We start from the raw sequence: 15037 nt of genomic DNA on the forward strand, positions 1-15037 counted from the left end.
TTTGTGTTCAAGGGTCACATTTGATTTTGAAGACAGACAAAAGGGCCAGGGTCATTCGGTGGAAAAAAAAAAAAAAAAAAGTAAAATACCGGTATGTCAAATAGTTTATTGTACAACTAAAATAAATGAATGGGATGAATTAGTAAGAAATGTGATTTTGATTTTAAAAATTGGTCTCATTTTAAATGTATTATTCATAAGTCACAAAACACATTTTAATAAAGTACAAAATGTTAACTCATTTTTGTAGATTAGATAAAAAAAAGTTAAAATCATTTCTTTTAACAATATGATTAATTGATACAATTAATTGAATTATTCCTTAACCAATGTTATTTAATGAGATAAATGAATAATAATAGTAACAGATACAAAAAGTTGAAATGTATGTAAAGTATTTTTAAAAAAAAGTTCCTTCTTTTAATTGTGTTATTTATATTAGCCAACTATTAAATGAAACACTTTTTGGGGGAATATTTTTATACAGTAAGTAAATTTATACGCAAGATTATTTCAATAATATTCTCGTATTTTTCTAAATCAGTTAACCGATTATGATAAATTAATAAATCAGTACAACAAATTAATAAAGGCATTTGAATCAACCAATTTTAAGGGGGAAAAACACCACAAAATGAACGCAAGAACTATAACCGCATTCAAGACAATGGAAATGTTTTAAAAAACACGCGCACGGGAGTCATGAAGCCAAGAAGAAAGTTTCACTTTTGCTTTCCTTCTTTGCGGATGACAAAATGACGCGGTGGTAGTGTGATCACCTAATATCATTCCAGCTGATCCAAAGCTTTTGGGCTGCATGTCGAGAGTGTTCCTCCGCCCACTAGGTGGCCACATAAACCACAACAACCGCAGTGTGCACACGTCACAACACAGCACAACGTCACAACCAGTGTTGTGTTGTCCAACATTTCAGAGAGGGCTGGGAAAACTTTTGTGCTCAAAGGGGCTACGTTTAATTTTTCAATTCATTTTCTCGATTGTTCTCCAGGACCGGACTTGGGCACCCCTGTGCTAGATCATTTGGATCAGGCATAAAAATAATCATAATAGTGATTGTAATAAAAAAAATGTCTTAGGATTTTTTACATTATTCATGAAATAAATTAAACAAATCCATGGACTATTTAGAATAAATCAATGTACGGACAAATTATATTCACCTCATGAAGTAAACTGGTTAAACGTACTGCACCTGCATTTTACTCACGATTGAATCATATTATTTACAATAAATCAATTAAACAATTAGGGAGAGCAAGCAACCTCCACCCAGGAAGGCCAGAGCCAATATTGGAAGATTTCAAAACCAGCAACGTGGTCAACCAATCAAACATTTTGCCTGAACGTCATCGGAAGTGAACAGAGCGTGACATTTTCCGCCGATACGTTAGCGATGTGGCGCCGTAGCGCTGGCAACGTGTTTGTTATGTCAGCTGGCACAGGGCCCGGAAGCCCGATCGAAGGGCCAATCAGGGGAGGCCGTGTCGGGGAGAACACGCAACGCAAACAAAAAAAACAACAATCGTCTTAATAGTGGCATCATACTACACGCTTGCACATGTCCTGAGATCATGTGGTGGGGGTGGGCGGCGGGGACGGGGAGGGGAAGGGGCGCGGGAGGTTGTCCGGCGTCAGGCTGAGGCGGTGAACTATATTTGAACCTGTGACCTATGTAAGGAACCCGTATTGATGACTGGCAGCGCACTCGCTAGCTCGCTCGCTGCAGCGGGCATCGCATGGCCTGGGGGCACCGGGGGGGGGGGGGGGGGGTGTGGCGGGGCGGGGGCGGGGGGGTGCCTGGAGAGGAGGCAGCTGTCAGATGAGTTTGAGGAGATGTTTAGTCTTTGGGTTGAGTGACGAAAACTCTTGTAAGCTGCATCGCACCATGGCTGCATACTTCATATTGAGGTTAAACCGACGAGTCGACTAGTCAGTGAGTCGACTTTATTACTCTGAATCGACATTTAACGCTTAAAGTCAACTACTGTAATTTTTTATTTCAGTGTGTTTTTGGAATCTCGTCTTCTAATCGTGCAATTTGCAGAAGACTTTCAAGCTGATGCCGTCATCAACTTCGAATCGACTTTCATTAAAATGGAGTCGACTGCAAGAAATCTTTAGTGATTCAAAGCCCAGTTTGCAGGTATTTTTTTCTGTTTTTTCTTTGACCTCTGCCATGCGACGCATTGAGCTCGTTTGTGGCCACGGCGTCTGTAATCTTTAAGATTTTTTTTTTCTTCTTTTACTGTATGAAGTTTTTAACAAACATCAGTTCTTCATAAGTATAAAACGTCCATTCATTTTCATTTTAGAATGCAATCCGCTAAATTCAAATTCCAGTTTGTTTGTTGTAAGACAACCTCAAAAACCAAACTTTTGAATACAGTGGTGCCTTGAGATAAGAGTGACCCCGACTTCTGAGTTTTTTTCAGATTTGTCGTATTATAACCCACAAAGCAATGGCTATTTGATGGCAAACAGTAGAGCACACTCGTAGACAATAAAACAATACTCACAGGCATGTATTCTTTATCATCTGCAAAGATGTTTACAGTATAATAATTTAGAGTGCTATTTTTCCAGAGAAGTGAGTAGTAGATGTATGAAAGGTGGGTTTGACTGCAAAGACAGTCGATAAAAAGCGGCGGCGGCACGTCACCTTTGATGTAAAGCAAGCGCGGCGGGTACTCAATATGTCAAATGGAGCGTCGGGGCCCCGAGGTGGTCGGAAGAGGCGTCGAGGAGCACACACAGACCCTCCCCTTGTCGGCAAGTTTTTTGACCAAGGCGTCGCGAAAATTCTTGTTTTTTTTTTTCTTTTTACATGGACTGAACCAATACGGAGGTGAGCGACGCCGACGGTAGTCTGTCTACACGCAAAGAGCTCCACGGCCGGCGGACCCGTCATCATTAGCCGCCTGGCAGCGGGCGCCGCGGCCTTCTCGTTTCTTCCTCGCAGGCGGCGGTATCACAGCTCCGATCTGTCACCCCGCGCCCGCCTTAATGTGTGAAAGCAAGACGTGTTGCGCCTATTAGCACTTCTTGGCCAGGCTGGCACGCTGATCTCTCGTCCCCGGGGAGCCCGGCAATATGGTGCCGCATGGTGACCGCCCGCCAGCCCCGGCTGCCGCTGTCACAACACATCACGCGTCCCCGCCCGCCGTTCCGTCACCAGCGACGGCGGTCGGCCCAAGGGGGCGGACCCGCCGGGGGTGCTCTGTTTACGCTAAAAACTTTTACATGGATGCCAGGAAAGGCAAAGCATTTTGGATTTAACCAACGGGAAGTGAGGTCAGAGGTCAAGTTGGCTGACATCTGCTAGCTTTGAGCCGGAATCATCAACAATAACCCAATAAATATGATCAGGAATGCCAGGTCATTTCTTTCTCGGGGCACTGAATCGATCGCAAATGCGCTGCTGCGTTTGTCGTGGAAGACGTTTCGCCTCTCATCTGAGAAGGCAGCGTCAGTTCGTGCAACGAGGCTCGGTTAGGACAGAATTGTGACAGCATCTATATGAGAACTGAGAGTACGCCCTTCAGAAGTCTCAAGTCTTAGTTATTGTAGCGTGTGCGCGAGACCGTTTTAGTCGCGTATGCCCTAGTGGGGATAAGCGGTACGGATAATGGACGGAGGCGAGTGTTTCAGCGGTGTGTATGAGAGCGTTGCAGTCTTGAATGTGAGCTTTTCAGTCGTAATGTGAGAGTGTTTCAGTTTTACATGTGAAAGGCATTTCAGTACAGCGTGAGAGTGTTTTGGTGTGCGACTGAATCATTTTCCAGTTGTGCAAAACGGAACAGGGGGTTTGAACCATTCCGTCCGTATGTGTGTTACTCGCCAATGGATGGACTAACAGTTGCTGGAAAACTGAAGTCGTTCACATTCAAACGTCAACGCTCAAATTTTCCGCATCTTAAGAATAGAAAAGGTGTCGTTTTTTTTCAACGCGAGTTTTGCATTCAAACACGTCGCCGTAAACGTCACAAAGCTCGTGCCTGGCAAGAAAGGTCATGTTCATGCGCTGCCGTCCGAAAGGTCCAAAGGTCCGAGCCCGGAGCCACACTGACACCGTGGCTCTCGGAGCTCGGCAGCCGTCACCGCTGATCCTCTGTGCCATCGCCGCAACGCTGCCCGCCGGGCACAACGTGGCAACGGGGCAGGTTCTGACCTGAAATTAAACAAAAAGTCTTCACGCCGGAGGTGACGCCCGGACAGGAAGGGATATGTAGTCAGTGTGCAGGCAAGCGAGGTCAACGCAGGGATGAAACGGGGCGAGAGGAGGTGGGCAAGGGCGGTGGGGGGGGATTTGGGGGGGTACGGGGGCTTTGGCTTCATTTGATCTGTCGCAGCTCCACGGCCGAGTGACCATGCGCACATTAACACTGACGAGACCGAGAGGTGACACATGCCGGCCTTCGGGGGCCCCGACTATACGCGCAAACGTCCACGCGCGATCACACGCCGGATTCGACTCACACCTGCACCGGTATTATTATTAGAAACAAGCAAGCAAGTCGTGGGAAGTAACAAAGTAACATTGTTACTGTATTGCAGTCGATTTTTCAAGTCTCCAATCCAGCTTGATGTAGAATTTGCTGTGCACAGCAGTGAGCTTAAGACACAACAAATAACATGAAAGTGGCATTGGACACTAACAATAAAGTAAAAATTGAAGCAATAAAAAAAAAAAGTTGAGGAAGAAATGTCTTTTAAGATGACTTGGGAGAAAAAGGAAGTCAAACTAGGTGGAGAAGAAGTTAGTTCCACAATTTCGGGGCAGCAACTGCAAATCTCGAAATGATCCCGTGAAGGAAACGATTGTGTTTCAGCCATTTTGAAGCAAAAGTTACATTTGACAACTCATTATCTATTTTCATATCAAGATAAATACAGTAGTTAAATAGTTAAACCTGACGTGTGGTGGCTTTATTTGGTTCAAATAACATGAGCTTTGATTTTTTTTTTAATCATTAAAATGAATTAAGATGAACAACAGCCGTGCTCCGATTCCTTCAATGCATTTTCATGTTTTGGTGGCATGTAAATTTGGCTGTCATCAGCATAAAATTGAAAAAAAGTGTGGACGCAGTAGCTGGAGGAAGAAGACGAGAGGCTTTAGAATTGAGCCTTGGGGCACTCCACCTAAGTAGAGTAGTGCTGGTACAGTATCTTCTTATATTTTTGTGTTTGTAGATAAAGATATCCTATTTGAGATAAATGATTTGCAGACCAATTATGCGACATTTGACAATTTCCCGTGGCACAGTGATTGGGAATTACCAGCGCAGAGAGCAGCACAAGAAAAAGACATTTTCCGTCAATATGAGCACAACAGGCAGGAACATTTCGGTCCCCTTGATGGATGAAAGTTGCCAGAAAGTGACGCCGAAGCAGATTGACGTCACTCCGAGCAGCGGAGGGCACGCGGCGGTCACTGGGGGGCAAGGCGGCGGCGGCGGCGGTCAACGGGGGCCTCAACAACATCCCGAGGAGCACGAGAGGGGAGGTGAGGATGGCGAGGAGGGGGTGTTGGTGTTGATGGTGCGGAAGCGGGGGGCGCAGGGTTGGGGTGGGGGCTTTAGTAGCTGGGGCCACGCCGCCGTCATGTCAGATGGTGTCAGGAGCAATCAACGTTACTTGTAATTTTCTGAGCAATTAGAGTGCTTATATTGAGACCGCTCACCAGCTGACAAACACTGCTCAAGGACTTCCTCACAGCTAACAGACACACGCAGGCGCATGTGAGAACACACACCCATGCGCAGAGGGCGGGAAAGACCAACACACTCTCACACATACATCACACGCGCACACTTGGGTGGTTGAAGGAATGCTAGCGATCTGCACCGCCCACTTTCATCTTGGCTTGGGTAACGATATACACAATGCAGTGTATTGGGATGTTCGATACCAATACCAGTACGAGTATTCACCTTTTGAGTACACACAGATACAGAGTACTGATGAATGTAGTAGTCAAATTTAACACAATAACAAAAAAAATGAACAAAGACCTTTCTCTCTGACACGGATGATGATTAGCCGACGTGTCAAATTGTCACAGTATAGCGCCGACGATTGCCCTTTTGCTTTTAGAATCCGTGGCTGGTATCGGCAGCCTTCACGAGTACCCGATACCTTATAATAAGGTTGTTATCGGCCCGATACCGATCGGTTCTCGAGGTCAAGACTACAAAATGTATTAGACAACAAAACAGTAAGAATGTTTCAATAGAATGTGCATGAGCGTTTTTCGGTAGTGCCTGTTTGGGCATTTCAGTAGTGGAGGCGTGAGAGCGTTTTAGTTGCATGAGGGAATCATATTTCGCTAGTGAGTGAGAGCAATTCAGTCATTAAAGTGAGAGTGTGTGAGAGATTTTCAGTGGTGAGGAAAAGTCATCAGTGAGACGCAATCGAGGGTTTTGGGTTGTGTGAGGGCATTTCAGCTGTGTGAGGGAATAACAATTCAGTAGTGTGTGAGAGCATTTCAGTCATTTAAGTGAGAGTGAAAAAGTAGTGTGTGTGGGCTTTCCAGTAAGCGTGAGAGCGTTTCAGTGGGGTGGGAAGAAAAATTCAGTGGTGTGTGAGAGAGGGTTTCAGTAGAGTGTAAGAAAAAAAATGATAGTGTGTGAGAGCATTTCAGTTGTGCATGTGAGTGTTTCAGGAGTTACTAGTTTTTCAGTGGTGGGTGTGACAGTGTTTCAGTACTGTGTGTGTGACAGCGGTTCCTTAGTTTGTGTGAGCAAATCAAATATCAGTAGTGTGTGCGAGAGCGTTTCCGTAGTGTGTGAGAGGTAAATCTGAATGATATCCCTGGCGTTCCCTGATGTACACGTACGTGTGTGTGTCAAGCTTTAACGGGTTTGAGGCTTGAGTGCATTTCAGGCGCCTTCTGCTCCTCGCAGGACTTTCACAAAGCTTCAACATCTCACACTCAACGCGCGCACACACACACGCATACACGTCTCCCCGTGTCGCCCGTCGTTGCCGTGACATCCACGCGAGCGAGTCACTGCCCACATCCTGTCCACTCGCATCGACTGGTCGCTCGTCATGGGCCGCCGTGCGTCTCCGCCTCGCCCGGACACGAAGCACGTTAGGACCTGACAGCGGCAGCCCGCGACGAGACACCAGCAAAACGTGACCCGCGGGGACTCGGAGTCACTTCCTGTTGCAGGCTCCGCCCACAAGGCTTACCGGCCAGGTGACTTGTTTGTTGTTGTTTTTGCTCAACGAAACATTCATTCATGAGTTCGTTCATAGCGACAAGGTTCGACTACAACAACAAGGAAGTCGTGTTGCAACTCTACTCTGATCACGAGGAACGGAATGTAGGTGGAAGGTGTGGTCCACTGGAGGTGATTGTCCGTTAGATTTTAGCACTTTTTTTCATGGCCTAAAAATGCTTAGTACAGGACAAAGTTATTGTAAGTAAATACAATTTTTTTTTTTAAAGTTTTAACCTTCATCAAAGCTATCCTAGTTTTTGTGGGAGGGATCATGGCGTGCAGGTGGTCACGTTCATGAGCCGCAATGTTAGCTGGCGCACTTGCAGTTACAATTCAATTCCAAGGAAATGGCCCCCACCTAAAACCAAATGCGGTACCAAAAATAAAATGTTCAAGAGACGACATGACTATAGCTCGCTTTATTAAACATTGCCCCTGCCAACATGGCTGCCATGAATGTCCGTGCATCGCCTTTGATGGGAACGTCGCCCCCACCAACATGGCCGCTAGTGTAGACACATCTTTTGTCCTGTTGTGGTCTTTACAGTACTGTTTATGCTCAATAAAAGTATTATATCATCTATCTGGTGGCGTCTTGATGCCAAGGAAACTATTTGAAGTGGGTTGAGGAGTTTCATTTAGACGCAAGTAGTGCTTTATCACCATCTTGTGGCACCTATACGCCATTACAATTTTTTTAGAGTGGGCGTCTAATACTGATGGATTTGTGCTTTTTGGACTGGACAGTGGCCTACCACATATTTGCATTTTGGCATTGGCAAATTCACCTATTGGTGGATTTTTTGCAGGGTACCTACCACCCGTTATTCACAGAATTTGTTTTTGTTTTTTTTACCCGATCCGCTGCTTACACTCAACCATGCAGGATAGCAGGATAGCACCCCCGGAGGACTAGACAAATGGACGGATGGCGGTTCCCCAAGTTGAGCAAATGTTGTTTACGTGGACGAGAGGATGATAAAGACGAAGGCTCAACAATACAAAGATCCTCAACCCCTCCATCATGTTTCAGTTTGCCGTGTATAAATACCCCCCCCTACACACACACAGCCCTGGGGGCTCAACTCAACCCAGCAAGACTCCAACAACGCCCCCACCCACCCCCACCCCATCTCCCTTCCCTGTGCTCCTTGTCCAGATCCTTCACGCAGGCCTCCTCCAATCACCTCCTCCTCCTTTCGTGGTCTAATTAGGATCTCGGGCCTCGTTAGGGCCGGCGCCCCCGGCGTCCGAGGACACCAAGGCTGATTCTATCTGACGTAACAAGTCAATGCCAAGGGGACAGATGCTAATTTTAATTAATTAAATGGAAGGGTCAGCTTGTGATGAACTAGGGCCAGAGGGGGGAGGGAGCGGGTGGGGTTGGTTGGACCAGCCAGAACATCCTCCCTTCCTCAGTGAGATGTGTCCAGCTGCTGCGGCCTTTGTTGTTCTTGTTTTGTAGGTGAAACCGCTTCGGAACTCAACAGTTTCATCACAGCGCAGTTCGGTTAGCTCGCCGAGTTTATTCAGCCGTTTGGCGAATTTGCTAATGCTAATTTTCATTAGCCCGTGGATGGCTTTTCACATTATCAGGCTTGTTCACAGCTTGCTGATGAGCTGGTCATTCGAATCAGGTGTGTTGGAGGAGGGAGCCATCTAAAACGTACGGGAAAAGGGCCCTCGAGGACCGGAGTTGGTGACCCCCGCTCTAGACTAAACCAACATTCTCAGAAAGAGAGGCGGGAAGTCGCTCTTGTCTCATGAAGCTGATAGTAAAACATCCAAACATGTGGGTGACATCAGGTGTAGACTTTGTCAATAGTGTGACACATTCTTTTTAATATTGCGCACCCCACCCTTTCAAGGCACCGCCACCTCCACCGTGTATCTCCGCCCCCTGACCTAGTTTAGGCATTTGATCCCAACTGGAAGATCAGCCCCTAGAGGGTGCGCCGTGTCAACCCACTGCCATGTCAATTGCCGTACAAAGGGCAGCCTTTGTCACTTCATATTTTCAAGGCTTTTCCATTGTTGTTTTTGGGGTGCCCCCGCCCGTCCCCTAAAACACCAGAACTCTGAATGTTTATGATTTTTTGATCTACACATCCATCCAGGAAAGTAGCTACAAACTGCAAAAAAAAAAAAAAGGAATTCCACAATTTGGAACATACAGTACATTTGTTCTTTAATCTGGCCCACTGAACATTAACATTCTCAAGTGTCCTGTAATATTTGCTGGACTTAAGTTATGACTTTCAGGGGTTGCCGTAGTGAGCCAGTGGGCGGTGAAACCTAAAGCGCACGTTTTTGGTACTGTTTTTAGCTAGATCTGTGACGTTGCGACGTTCGGATCTAGTTGGAGAACCTCAGACTGTCACGGTGCGCCACCTAGCTCGGTGTGTGGCGGTTCTTAAAAAGTTGCAATACTTTGGCCGCCGTCTTCCCGGTGTCCATCTGGTGGCTGGCGTATGACTCAGATTGGCGGGGCGTTTTAGCGAGCTGTCCTTTGATGAGGCCCGGCATAAATTAGCGCTATCTTTGCCGGCGCCACTTACTATTTCACAGCAGGAGAGTGAGCGCCGCTCCTGGCGGGAAGTTGGAACCTGGCATCACGGCGGCGCCGGCCGCCGCGGTGCCGGCGGTCGGCAGCCATCACGCGCAGCCGGCCTAATGCCGCTGATGAGAGTGAGGCCGCCTGGAGGGCCCGAGCGCCTCCCCGGGGGTGCGGCCTCTCGGCTTCAGGTTAACCCGAGCTGACAGACGGGCCCGCGTGGACGTGCACGCGCTTACACATGCGAGTCGTGGAAATAGCCATTGCCATGCACTGTGATAACGACATTTACGCCAGGGGTTCTCAAACTTTTTGGGGACAGGGACCACAAAAATTCCAGAGAAATGTTTCTGAGGACAGTTTCATTCCACCTACATATTACATTGCAATCGTATTCCCGCACACCCCAAAAATGTTATGTAGCAGAAGAATGTGCAATGCGAGCACGATAGGTGACACTCTACAAAAAAAAAGTAAAAAAAAATTGTCGGTTTCTTGGGGGCAGGGACGGATTAATGGCATTTTAATTCATTTCAGTAGGGAACATTGACTTGAAATAACGAGTCAAGGGAGCTTGGTGACGTAATGAAACCAAACTAGTAAGTCAAAGTACCACCGTAATTCAAAGGAAGTGAATTAATGTCACACTGCTGATGATTCCTTTGTTGTTTGTAAGTCAATAGTTTGTTTGGGGGAAGAAGGTGAAAGGAAAAAACATAGCGTTGATCTCCTGGAATGCCGTCCGCCAGTGAGCTTGCTCCACTGGCACCAAACCAAAATGACTCGGACCCCATAGCCCCCACCGGCCCGACTCGGTGTAACTCAGCCTCCCCGTCCCGCCACTCTCACTGAAACAGGAGAGCCGCCATCCCCGCTTCCTCCGCCAAGCTCTGCAGTCACTCCGCTGCGACATTCCCACATTCCGGCGCATCGCCTGCCGCCCCTTGCCGGCCGGCTGTCGGGGTGAGCGTTCGGAATAGAACGGTGACGTGATTCCGGTTACTAGAAAACGACCAGGAAACACACGTGTGAAAAGGGGAATCGGAGGCTGACAGAAGTAAAGTGTCAAATAGCGGCTTTCAATGGTGACTGCACTTGGATCCCCGGCGTTAATTGGCCTGTCAATCATATGAATCCAAATCAAGGCACATGTCAGCACTACTTTGTATCTCTACCTTGTGTCAGTCTCAACTGTCCGTACCGTGTCAATACCTTTGTCTCGGTACTGTGTCGGTTCTTTGAGTCTATCCTTGTGTCAGTACTTTGTCTTGGTCTCTGATGTCGGTAACTTGTGCCGAATACCTCTTGTCAAAACTTTGTGTCTGTTCTCAGTGTAGGTACCTTGTGTCGGTAGCTTTTGTTAGTATCTTGTGTCAAAAACGTTTGTCAGTACCATGTGTCAGAAGCTCATATCAGTAAAATGAATCTGTTTCTGCGTGTTGTGTTGCTTCCAGTACTTTGTTTCAGTCCCTTGAGTCGGTACCTTAACATGTGTCAGTCCCCTATGTCACTCACTTTTTTCTGTACCTTGGTCAAGGGCACTGACTAGAATTGTTTTGGATTTCTGGGGAGAAAAGCAAAGTTTTTGAAAGGCCTTTAGTCAGTAGTGGTATCAGGGAGCGCGAGGCCGCCGACAGAGCTAACAAGCGTCGGTGGGCAGCAGCTACTCTGTGACTCTCGACAACATCCAGCACGAAGATGGCAAGAAAGCAAACGTCTTTGATGAAGAAACTCGCGGAGGGGAAATGAGGGAGCAAATGAGGCGGCGACCACGTTGTCACTTTGGCTGTCATCCGTCGGCGTGATCGATGTTGACTGAAGCCCTGCGTTTGTCAGGCGAGGTGTCTGCAGTCAAAGTGCCACAGCCCTCCATGTTGACACTCATTAGTGAGGGGCTCTGAGGCACATGCGCGGGGGCCAGAGGGCAGCGAGCAGGGCGAGAGGCCACATGGCGCTAAAAATAATTCATTTCTCCTGATTGATTCAGATCGCAGTCGACTGATAGCCGCGTGAATCAGAAGCCTGCTGACCGGCGAGACCTCCGGTTGGCAACTTGTTGGCAACCCAAATGGTGCTTAGAGGGGCTGGCCCGCCTACATGGATTTGGACCAGCACCCACGTGCAGACACTGCCCGCTTAAAGAACATTGGAACAGAACCAGCATCCGCCCACACACAGTCCTAGAACATCACTACGTGTGTCCATTAGTGTGTGCGTGCGTGTGCTGAGGACACTGGCGGCATGTGCGTGGCTGTCAATCAATCAATCAATAAACGGAAGCATGATTACAGTGATTAGAGCATCCTGTCCCACAGCTTTAAACGTGTCTGGATTATTCATTTCTCATCCTGAGGAAGAACAACAAAAACAGGTCCACCAAGGAAGACGCTTCATTGGTTCTGAAACAGCTTCAAGCACATCATGATTGCGGCCTTTTTTTGATCACGCAAAACTTTCGTGAATCGGGCCACAGAGAAAGAAGAAAGCTCCCTGTTTCAACTTGTCCAGAGAGCGGTTCAAATAGCCAGCGACTTTCTGGAAGTCAATAAATTCGACGGACAGGCGATTACGAACTAGATTTATTTGGTCCCAATCAAAACCAGCCAGGTTGGAGAAAAGCCAACACTCCTGATCAATCAAGTACCTTCCGCCTAGCAGTGGTGAAAAGTGAAGGTCTGGGGTTGCTTCTCCACTTCAGGACCTGGATGACCATGAATACTGATAAATTCTTGAACAAACTCTCCTGCCTTCAGTCAGGAGGTGAAACTGGGACTGAAATGGATTTTGTAACAAGTCAAGGCCCCAAAGTATTCTTGAAAAACTGCAAAGGGGATGGCTTCAGATAAAGGCTTCATACAATTTCAATTGCGGTCATGGTTTTACAGAAAATAATGACCATGTATGGGGGGGGGGGCACAAACTTTCAAGCAGCACTGGATATCAGTAGAATACAGCACATAATATTTGTCAGTGAGTGCCATTTTCAGGCTCTCTAATGCCAATGAACACTAATAAAACACCAGCCACTGTTAGCATAACGACCATTTCATGACATGAGTCGTATGCAATAAATAGCTTTCATTCCAGGTTATTTTGATATATGTTTTTATATTTAAAGTTTATTTGGGTAAAGACCTGTTGAAATGTAAATGAAGGGCTGCGTTCCATTTCCCTTCTGAGCAATTTACCTCGTGAAACATCTTTTTATTTTGCGACGGACACTTCGCACATTCCAATCACGGTGGTTGACAAGACGACTAAAATCATCATTCAAGTCATTCAGCCTGTTTTCTCAATCACTCAACCAGTTAAATGACATTGAAGGGTTTGTTTACTAATGGTGCCATTAGAATTTTTACCACCCGGCAGCATGTGTGACATCATTGTGAAAAGGTTTAATCGGGAGGAAGAAGGATTTATAATGCGAGTTCAAGTTGCGGTCCAGAGTGACCCACTGGATGTAGCATGCAGCATTGATTAGCAGCTAATAATAGCCGCGGGAAGTGGCAGCTTGTTGTTTGCTGAGGAATACATTTGCGCTTCACCAAGACACACTCATGCACAAACACACTGCCTGTGAACTCTGCTAAGTGTTCCGTTTTTTTTTTTTTTTTTTTTCCCCTCTTCATTTGCGAACATATCTGCTCTCTCGATCCACCTCCTCTCTCGCTTTTCACAGCCTCCCCAAGCCCTCTTCACACCCGACCTGCAGATCGCTACGAACATATGCCGCGTTAATGATGAATCCGTGCCAGGCTGACACTCCGACAGGCGTTCCGGATACTTCTAATGAGAGACAATTACATGAGTACCGATTACGAGGTACCGCCTCGCTCGCGTGACACCTGCTGCTCACACGCTGACGGACTTACGAGGAGGCCCAAACACCACGTGTGTGATGTACTGCTCTCTGTACATCAGGGTTTCCCAACACAACCTTTATTGTGCCGAGCAAAGTGTTGCCAGCCACCTTGAAACGGTAATCAGAGCCTTCACAAAAATATATAAGCCCATGGATATAAATCGGAGCAGTCACTAAGCTAACACGGCACCGTAGTTAGCATAGCATGCTAAATTAGCACATAGCAAGTCGGCACAGGGCTCGACACTAACTTTTTGCACTGGTTGCGCACTTGCGGCCAACTTTTATTCCAAATTTTCCGCTACATCGCATTCAACACTGCAATTTTATAGTTTCGCTTTACAAAAACCACAAAACAAAACAAAATTGCTGCCCGTCTTTTCCGGCAATATTGACTGGTAAATGATGAACTAAAATGCAATCATCACAAGTTAAATTCAGCTGCTGTGAAAGTGCTATAAAAATGAAGATGTATGTACGTTTGTATTTGTGTATTACGATGCGGGTGCCAGTATCACCAGTGTGATTGATTGATGAATTGATTGATTGGAGTGTTACACGGCTAATAATTTGTCATCAGTGGCATGCTAAGCACTCAAGTGGTGTTGCAGTGAAACCAACGCCGCCACATTGACTTTGATTTACGGACTTTGTGTCAGGCGTGCTGTGCCCACCCACATAGGGACAATGTCAAGACATGGATATTTATGGCAGAGGGGGTGGCAAGTGTGTGTGTGTGGGGGGCAGTAGGGGAGATTTTGGGGGATGCTGAGCAATGGAAAGGCACAGCTGACTTAAAACATGAGCGAGGAAGATGATATGAGGGGGAGTAACACCAACGAATGACTAAATGAAGGTGTTTCCGTTGGTGAAGGCTGACGTTTCACCCGTTTAGCAAACGTTCAACCGAAGAAGGCATTATAGACAATGATTCACACTCACATTCACATCCAGGGAGGATTTTAGAGGCTCGGTATACCTAATTTAATGTGCCTGTTTTTGAAATGTGGGGAGAAGAATTACCTGGAGAAACCATGCAAGGGCGAGTGAACTCCACACAGGAAGGCCAGAGCAAAGACTCGAACTCCAAACCACCTGTGAGGTAGACAAACAGAATCAACCTCGGGTCCACCATGCTGCCTTCAGGGCACGTGCATTTTTGAAATCATTTAAAACAGTTGCCAGTATAGGTAACATGATCGTGGCATGCTTTATCAAGAAAAGTTTACTTTTATGTCTCATGACTACAAAAAAACTGTTAAAATTGTTTGACCTGAGTAATTTGTTCCTTCCTTTGTTAAAAAAAAGCAAAAAACAAAATAAAATGAAAAAAATTTTTAAAAAAGCAATTTGGGATATATGATAAATTGT

General features: G+C 46.5%; 1 long non-coding RNA gene across 4 annotated transcripts in view; it reads right to left on the reverse strand.

Annotated features, from left to right (window-relative positions):
* Window positions 1-15037, reverse strand: part of LOC147128849 (uncharacterized) — a 51402-nt gene that overhangs the window by 28837 nt on the left and 7528 nt on the right. For 2 of the 4 annotated variants that reach the window (XR_015082770.1, XR_015082769.1), the window contains exon 4: window positions 14690-14761. This is a non-coding gene — a long non-coding RNA (uncharacterized LOC147128849). Of the gene's footprint in view, window positions 1-2533; window positions 4190-10350; window positions 10807-14689; window positions 14762-15037 lie in introns of those variants that run through there. The other 2 variants (XR_015082767.1, XR_015082768.1) reach the window with 2 other exon arrangements.

Source organism: Filicampus tigris, chromosome 19 (genome assembly GCF_054856515.1).
Source record: "Filicampus tigris isolate MCC_2025a chromosome 19, RoL_Ftig_1.0, whole genome shotgun sequence".
Taxonomy (NCBI): Eukaryota; Metazoa; Chordata; class Actinopteri; order Syngnathiformes; family Syngnathidae; genus Filicampus; species Filicampus tigris.